Source organism: Bidens hawaiensis, unplaced genomic scaffold (genome assembly GCF_021521415.1).
Source record: "Bidens hawaiensis isolate Kalapana, Puna unplaced genomic scaffold, B.hawaiensis_p1.1 tig00000978_1, whole genome shotgun sequence".
Classification (NCBI taxonomy): domain Eukaryota; kingdom Viridiplantae; phylum Streptophyta; class Magnoliopsida; order Asterales; family Asteraceae; genus Bidens; species Bidens hawaiensis.
Genome location: NW_027491058.1, coordinates 2,478,787 through 2,488,392, shown reverse-complemented (window position 1 = coordinate 2,488,392; position 9,606 = coordinate 2,478,787).

Below are 9,606 nucleotides of genomic sequence, written 5' to 3'. Positions count from 1 at the left end.
TAGTGATTACTTAAAACTATAATTGATTAAAAGACTAATAAACAAGAAAATTACTTTGGATTAATTCAGATGATGAAATAACTTCATAGGTTTGAATCCCTTAAGTTATGATTATCAGTTAACAAGGAAAATTAAGTTATGGAACTGAGAACATAAGATCAACCCTTGAAAGACAACTCGAACAGGACCCTTGACCCTTCTCAAGAAGACACCTATGAGTTTCTAACAAGTTTTAACACACACCAGTTTTATGTATTTAACTCCCTTACGGTTATCTAATTGTTTATGTTTAAGTATCTTTATAGAGAAATCATACCTTACAACATGGAAATCAAAGATAGCTAAGCAAACTCAATTGACTTAATAAACTAAGTTGATAATTCAAACCTAGACGGACTCCTTACGAAGAACTAAATCTAGAAATCCTAATCAACAAAGATATATCAATAACCTTTCACTTTACAACTTTTTAGGCTAGCAACTCACTTTTATTTATTTAATTAGTTGTATTGTTTCTGTGATTTTAATGCATATCAACCACAAACTAGTCAAGAACACACAGTAAATGACCAACAAAACCCTATCCTATGAAACAATCAACAAGGGTAATGTGAAGCAATAAACCAAAACAAATAAAACCAAGTAATCATATTGATGGTTGGTTAATTTGTATATGTTTTAGTTCATTTATTATTTAGTTTTAATCATTTATTTTAGGAACTTCGATACTTCATATGTGAATTATTGGATTTCAGGTCACAGGCGTTAAAGTTCTCAATTTGGACCTGTTGTGACACGGAATGAAGACCCGGGACGTCCAGCACGCGAAACGAGACAAAGTAATAATGTTTGCTGGTGACAAGACCCATCGCGATACGCGATGGGCTTGCTTGAGGACCCATCGCGTATCGCGATGGGATTTAAATTATCTATTGACTTTCTGGTCCATCGCGATACGCGATGGACCAGTGAAGACCCCATCGCGTATCGCGATGGGGTGGTCGGACGGGAGTTAGGGTTTTAAATCATATTTTTCATTGTAAACAACCGTAACTCGTTTTGGACGAAAAAAAGGCGATTTCCAGCACTTCAAGAGGCGATTTTACCATCATAGCTCGTGCCAAGACCTTACACATGATCCATATCATCCATATTGAAGATTTAACAATGTCAAGGCTCGGTTAATCTCCTAGAATCTCACTCGGGATGTATAGTTTGTAACTTTTACAGTTTTTCTCATGTGATTAAGAACACTCTTGTATAATTAATGATGATTGATATATGATTATTGATGTTTGGTATTTCTGTGTGTTCAATCGGTTTAGGTTTACATTAGTTTGAACGATTTGTTACCAGTTGCTAGATAATTGATCATATGACTGTTTGGTTAGATTGAATATGATAAAACATATGATTGCCCTTAACTGAGTTACACTGGCAAGGACTGTTTGATAACTAGTGCCGTGTGTAAAGTGATTGTTGATGTCTAAGGTTTTGTCTGATTGATCAGTCTATAGTTAATCGTTAATAATTTATCTGTTAGGTTGCATGAGATTACTGTATGTTGCTTACTTGAATTCCCGGGTGTGATTTGCTTTGTTAATTGCTTGAAACTTGTTTATTTGCTTACTTGCGTAGTTCCATAAATTCACTTTATTAGATTGTGTGATCAGCATTAAAAACCTGTTACTTCATAATATTAAATATGTACACGAATCACACTGACCACATACTCCTGGTGAATACGATACCTTACTTATCCTATCTAGATAGTTTAATTAGGTTTTTGATTGAGTTGAACCACTGTCATCAAAATCCTCCTCAGTATCATCCTCCTCGTCATCATAAAACTCGGGGCAATTTTCTGCCTTATGACTGAGTTCACCACAATCTTCACACACCGGGAATTTAACACCAACTTTCCCGACTTCTTTCCTATTACCGTTTCTATGCCCAGCCAGTTCACGTTCTAACTCAGCAATTCTTTCAGATTCACTCGTCACTGACTTACCTGACCTGGAAGAATTACCACGTCTTCGTCCGCTGCTGCTTCTGATTTCAAGTCTTCACACATATACTCCTAAAAATCCTAATCATCCTCCTCAGGCTGATTCAGCAACTGACCATTACACGAGGCCTTAAGATGCTTTCGGTCCTCGTATGTCAAACCATCAACAAAACACTTAACCAGTTCCCACAGTTCGATTTGGTGATGTGGGCATTTTCTGATCATATCTTTATACCTAGTAAAGGCTTCATGGAATAATTCGCCAGATAACTGTGAAAAGTTACGAATTTCCGAACGGGCCTCGCTAGTCTTCGACTGTGAATAAAACTCGTTTAGAAACACCTAATTCATCTCGGCCCAACGTCTGATACTGTGCATCGGTAGCGAATTAAACCGGAGTTTTGCTTTGTCTTTTAGGAAAAACTGGAATAATCGCAACTGGACCTCATCCTGATCAAACATACCATCACTAATAGACCCGCAAATAACCGAAAAATTGGTCAAGTGAGAATACGAGTCCTCCGAAGCCATCCCGTGGAAATGAGGAACAATGTTGATGTATGATGGCCGTGACTTAAAAGTTTGTTGTCCCGGCACTCGTTCCTGTGGGAGCAACGGGGATGCTCCATCCGAAATAGCCGGTCTGAACCGACTGTTAACACCCTGAACCGGGGCCATATAACTCCTCCTTAGCTCCACGGGGTTCGCCAAACATCCCCGGTTAACCTGAATACCACAAACTCTTTCGGTCTGTTTCGCCCGATTCACCCTGTCTCGACCCCTTCTATTTCTGTTAACTGCTCCAGCCCGTATTCGAACTACTGGTTCCTCTACCTCTGCCTCCAAATTCTCATTCCTTTCACTTTCCCTATCTTACCCCTCGTTCTCAGGCTCAACATCCCGATTCCTTCTAACCCACTAATCAACCTCATCCTCAACTTCCAAACCCTGGTTCACCTCATTTTCTCCCCCCTTTTCTTCGTCTTCTGTCGGAATGCTATGAACAGCATCATCAAGGTTAATCCAAATTATATGGTTAGGGGTGTTATTTGGGGCTGACGGTTCATCCTGGTCAAGGTTTTGGTCTCGGTTTCGGTTTTGGTTTTGGTTTCGGTTTCGGGTTCTAGAAGCACGAGCTGAGTTGCTCTAGTTGTTTTGGTTTTTTTGGTTGTAGAAGTCTGGTGGAGGAGGTATGTTGTCAGGGTGAAACACGCTATTTTGTGGGAGTGGGTCTTGGTTCTGGTTTTGGTTTTGGTGTTGGTTTTGGTTCTGGTCTTGATCTGCCATTTCTGAATTTCGGTTCTGCCGAGCTAGTCTCTCAACTTCGGGCTCGAAAATTAACAGTGACTGTCTGCCCGAGTGGTGGGTGTGCATAAACCTGTTATCTGCACAAACAACACACCACGCGTAAAATTAAAAAAATAAAATCTAAACTAAAAACTGAAAACAATATTAAGACTGAAATTAAAATTAAACAAAAAAATCAAATAACACGAAAAACACTAAGCGCACTAACTCCCCGGAAACAGCGCCATTTTGATGGTTGTCGTTCACCAAAAACCTAATTAAACTACCTAGATAGGATAAGTAAGGTATCGTATCCACCAGGAGTACCTGGTCAACATGATTCGTGTACAGATTTAATATTATGATGTAACAGGTTTTTAGTACAGATTTAATGTTACCGGCAATTTATTGATTTGTTTGCACGTAGTCGAGATAGTCTGTCAGTTTAGTTTGTCCGCGTCAATTTCTTAATTAGTGTCTGTTTGTTTTGTGTCGGATCGTGTCCATTGTATGTTTGTTGATCGAGTTGCGGGGACACTTGGCTAGTTTGAATTTAATTGTTTTGAATTTCAAATTGATTACCTGCCCGTACTCCATCTCCATTCGGGCGGGATAATTTGGTTTTGAGAAATACGCTAAGGGTGTCCCCGAATTTTTCGTCTTTATTTATTATATTTTAATATTATTTTAATATTATTTGATTAAGTGGAACGATCGTGACCGTAATGCTATATGGTCATCGCCACATTGACCGTTGGCATATCTAACTTACATGTTTCATTTTGCAGATATGTTTGACGCTCAGGAGTCTTCTCGCGCCACTGGGCGCAAGAGACAAAGGACTGGGCCCATCACCATACGGTACGATGGTGAGGAGGTGCCGATTACCCCTGGCATCGAGCCAACGGATATCATGGGCGATGGACGCCGTACGCAGCACCAGGTGCTTAGATTCCTCATCACGACCGAGGAGTACACACGGTTTACTCGCATTCGAGGTATGCAGCTATTAGGTATGAGGATGTTCGATTTGGGTTTATTGGGTACTTTGGAGGCGGAGACCAGGCTCCGGGGATTGATGTTGGATCGGTGGTTGGCAGTTCTCGAGTGTGACTCGAGATCATATTCTGAGCTCACATGCGAGTTTTACTCGACATTCACATTCACGACCACCAATTTCGACGAGCCACATTCCGTGTCGTTCTCACTTGGACGACACGCCTATGAGATATCGGTCCCTGATTTCGCTATAGCGACTAACTTCTATACGCGGGAGTATGTTCAGACTCCCGCATTTTTAAAGAGCTTTCGCGGTTATACGACGCATCAGCAGCGGGACCGGTAGTTTTGGCTCACTGAGCCTTAGTTGGCTCAGTTTTGGGGGCAGATTGCGGACGGGGCCCACTCGATTTCTGTAGTGGCATCCGCTATCAGGGACCCCGGCCACCGATACACCGCATAGTTGTTTTCACTATCGCTGGCCGTCATTCAGGTCGCGATAAGTGTAGCAACCTAGATCTGTTGTGCCTCATGTCAATCATCAATGGCAGGGAGGCCAACATCGCAATGCCGCTCCTTACATCTTTTGCCAGAGGCTGGACGTTAAAGGGTGCGACAGCCCAGTTAGCATTAGGTTCGTATATCACCATGATTTCAGAGAGCCAGGGTGTATTTGATAGATATACGGTCGAGTACTTCACCCAGGGCCCGACTACAGAGCCGTTTGGGTTGGCGGATGCTCGGAGGGTCGGGATTCGTGACTATGACGATCCACTGAGGCTCATCCCGGTCCGAGATGGACCACATGTACCGCCACCATAGGGTAGTGCAGCTAACGTGTCCATGCAACGGGGGATTCCAACTCATTGTTAGCACATTCGGATCTCGCGCATTGAGCGCCCTCAGCAGCAGCATCCGCTGAGACAGGCATCAGCGTCATCATCCTCACAGCAGCAGACGCATCATCCAGTCACATTAGCCATGATTTATCAGCAGCAACAGCAGATTCTAGATGTGATTCAGGCACATATAGAGGAGACGCGGGCCTGTTTGGCCCGCCATGATGATTATTTTCGTTTGTTATTTGGTTCTTCGCAGGTACCGCTCCCAGCATCACTGATTATTATAGAGGAGCAGCCTGTGGACCCGCTGGATACTACTGATGATCCACCAGCACCGTAGCTTTTGGTTACCAGCATCACTGATTTTTTTTATTCCCGTGGTCTGCATTATCTTAATATTACATTATTGGGAATAATGCATGGGTAACGGTTGGGCATTTATGTACTTATATATCTTTTGATTACTTATGTGTTTATTTATTTGTATATTTTGTTGTAACTGAACTTTGTGGGTGTAGTTCACTATAAACCCTCATGAGACCCCACTCATCCTCCCGGGCTACCGGGAGGTTTATAGGGCTTGTTGCATATGCTAAATGCGATCGTGATTCCTACGAAAGTGAGTTAAGTCTTTTAACGTTTTAACTTGTTTAACTAAATTTATTAGGAAACGACTTAATTTGGCTGGGTAGTTGTTTTAATAAAATTAACGGAAAATCATTTTCATAAATCTTAAAAGACCTATGTCTTACACTTGTGAGAAGCTTGCTTCTACACGTTTCGAGATTTTGCAGGTTCGATTGTCAGTTTGGTAATTGGTTGAGACGAGAGTATACGAGTGTTTATGAGAGTTTGCGAGCTGACTGGTCCTCTTCCAGTCTCGTTGATATCAGGTGATTTCAGTTTCATAATTTATTTTGTTTTCGTATTTTAAATGTCAAAAGTGTAGTTGTATAACTGCTAGTAGAACCATCAAATTTGAGCCCCGATTTTTTAAATTGCTTAACAGCCAAAAAGTCAATTTCAACCCCGTCCCTCAAATGTTCGTTAAATGTTTAAATATTTTAACATTGAGAACAATGTAAACCTCAAGTGTGGGGATGGGGAGAAATTTGAAAATTTTAGCCCGATAGTACCTCGAAGAGTACACCAAAGTTGTTAACTGTAATTATTGCCATTAATGCTAAGTTATAGGTTTCTGGTCATGGTTGGTTTTTCAGCTTCTTGATAATCTTACTCACACATTTTCATAATGAGAAGTTGAAAATGGGGTCGTCTAGGCGAGGATAACGAGTCATGGGGACAGGTACACATGTTTATATCGGCAACCTTATTCCTCCGGTACGTATGTGAGTTGACCACATATATATATAATATACATATAATATATAGTACACACATGTCATTTGAGTGCTTTCATCGATGTTCATGGATTACGGGATCGTAGTTTGCAAAATGCAAAAGTGATAGAGGCAATTAGGTTAAGCCTCGTCTGGATGAGCGAGAGTGTGGGTAGTGGGGGTTGGGCCTCATACATTATACATATGAGCGTGGTAATGAGAGGGGCGGGGGGTTGGTTCCCTTAGAAAACATTTCTTGGTCCTATTTTTCATTTGATTAACCGAGACATTATGTTACGAGACGATCCGGCTTAATAGGTTTCTTTGTAATTGTATTTGTTTTTGTTTTTGTAATTGTAGTTATTCCAGTATTAAGCATCATGTTTATTATGCTTAAAAAATAGCAAAAAGCCAAAAAGATGTTTGTTTATACTCAGTTACGTAATTAGTAGTTCGTTTGTGTTAAAAAAAAATTTGTGAATTCAGTATGTATGTTAGTTTTGTTTATTTAGATGTTTTGTAATAAGCCGGGTTGGATCGTTTGAGCTACTTAAAAATTTCCCTTCCATACCCTTACACCTAGCCCCCTTATAACCATTTTTAAGTCTTCTTGATTTGCATTTGTGTCAAAGCAGTTTTATGGATGGATATTTGTTTATGAGTGATACTTAGAGCAGAGTGACACTATAGCATCTATCATGTCTCCGTTGCTACAAGAGAGTTGTATATGAGTGTAGTGAGCCATAGGCTTAGTTGGTCGTCATACTTTGCATTAATGGGCCGTCTTGGGCCTTGATTGTTGTTAGTAACCCATTGTAGTCTCTATCATATCATAGTTGCTCTAAAAGGGTTGAATAAGAGTTTAGTGAGTTATAGTTTGGTTAACGCCCAACAAAATGTCTTACTTTCATCAATGGGCCTTATTGGACCTTAACTGGTGTTTGTGGCCCATTATAGCCTTTATCACATCATAGTTGGTCTAAGAAGGTTGTATAGAAATGTCATTAGTCATAGTTAGATGTTAATGCCGATAACATGTGATACTTTCATCATAGGTCTTATTGGGCCTTGTTGGTGTTAGTGGCCCATTATAGCCTTTTTCATGTCATAGTCGCTCTAACGGGTCATATTAGGGCTTGAAATCTCTTAGTGGTCTATTATGGCATGTGATATGTAACATTAAATATTTAAGGGTTATATCGTGTTATAGGGATTCATATTAGACCATAATAGACAAAAACAACTCATACATGTCCTAATGGATCATATTGGGCCTTGAAATCTCTAATGGCCCATTATGCATATAATTTTAGATTGTGTCTTCAGAGGTACAACTCGCATAACCCGTCAATATACATTAAACATAGGGGTGGCAAATGGGTGGGTTGGGTTGAAACGGGTTATGGGTCGAAACGGGTCTGGGTCGAAACGGGTCAATTAAAAAATGGGTTGTTATGGTTCGGGTCGGAATGGGTCAGGGTCAAAAGGTTCGGGTCATAACAGGCCCGGGTCAAAATGGGTCAAGGTCGGAACGACTCAAAACGTATTTCGGGTCGATTTTTTTTTTGAACAAGGACAACGGAGGAAATGTTTTAGTTTTTTTTTACTTTTTTCGTTTTTTATTTATAATTTGATTATGATTTTTTTTTATTTTTGAATATTTTTTTAAATTGTGTCTTAAGAGGTACAACTCGCCAAACCTGTCAATATACATTAAACATAGGGGTGGCAAATGGGTTGGGTTGGGGCAAAATGGGTTATGGGTCGGAATGGGTCAGGGTCGAAACAGGTCATGGTCAGAACGACTCAATTAACAAAATCGTTGGTGATAATAAGTAATGTCAACAGTACTAAAAGTCCTAACATGTATCCACACATCACGTATAATATCCGAACATCACGTATAATATCCGTAGGAACTTGTCTTTTAATCAAAGATAGTACATTATTTTAAAACTTATTCATAATTCATTATCAATATTAGAAACTTGCACTTTGATGTGTATTGGTGTCCAAATCCGAGCACTTGATCTTCGGCTTTTCGCTTCCATTTGTGGGCTTCGCCTAAAGCAATCCAATACCAAATATTAGTTATTGCCAATATTTAAATATTATATATAAATAAAATATTAAACCCGGAGTAACCTTAGTCAAAATATTAAGCCAAACCAGGTCCAGCGTAGTCTATACCGGCTACCGTTATGCAACTCCAAAGATTCAATTTATTATGTATCTTAACTCGCCCGATTGTTCATAAGCTTTGCGTACCTGTTTCTAATCAGCATGATTATAATCCATCAACATGATTACAACCCATTTAAATTAATCTTAATGCTATTTTACGTCTCAACTAAAATTCAACTTTAGAAATGGTTACAACTTTTCAACATATTATTTACAACCCGTCTAAACAACTTAACGAATCCTTTCTCTAATTAAATCATGCTACTAATTTAATATTCACCAACGAGTCAAATCTTCATCTAGTTACTATATTATTGTTATAATCGACAAGCTGGTCCGAAACCCAAATCAAACCGTACGGCACAATGCTAGTAGTATTTATATTCTAGACACGAGTAATTCCCACTTAGACATTTGGTAGGGTAAGCTTCAAATTGTAACGAGTTAAAACAACCAGTACGCACTAAGTATAGTCAACAGAATCAACTTTCAATTAATGGGTCAAGGTGGCCCGTATCCATTTGATATTCATAAAAAATCAAAACATACTAATAAGACTTGTAACTTCTTAAACTAGATGTAAGATAAACTTAATTTTGTTCGTAAGAGCTTGATTACACTTCGTCCATTTGACTTGTTGGCTTCCAAGCTTCAACATACCTAGCTTGTTAAAGTCAACTTTCAACAAGTTAGAATACATAATGTGGACACTCGGCATTAGTATTCTTTATATTTTCATACCACTCTCATTCATATCGAATAATTAACAAGCTAAGAATCATCAATGTGTTCATCAAGTTATCAGTTAAACATTTTAAAGTCGTTTATCCACTTCCCCCCTTTTAACGGTTAACTCAGTACATATACAACTAGGCTCTACTTAGCAACTTCATACATTATGGCATTAATATACATTAAAGCAATTATGTCATAATCTCTTCTAAAC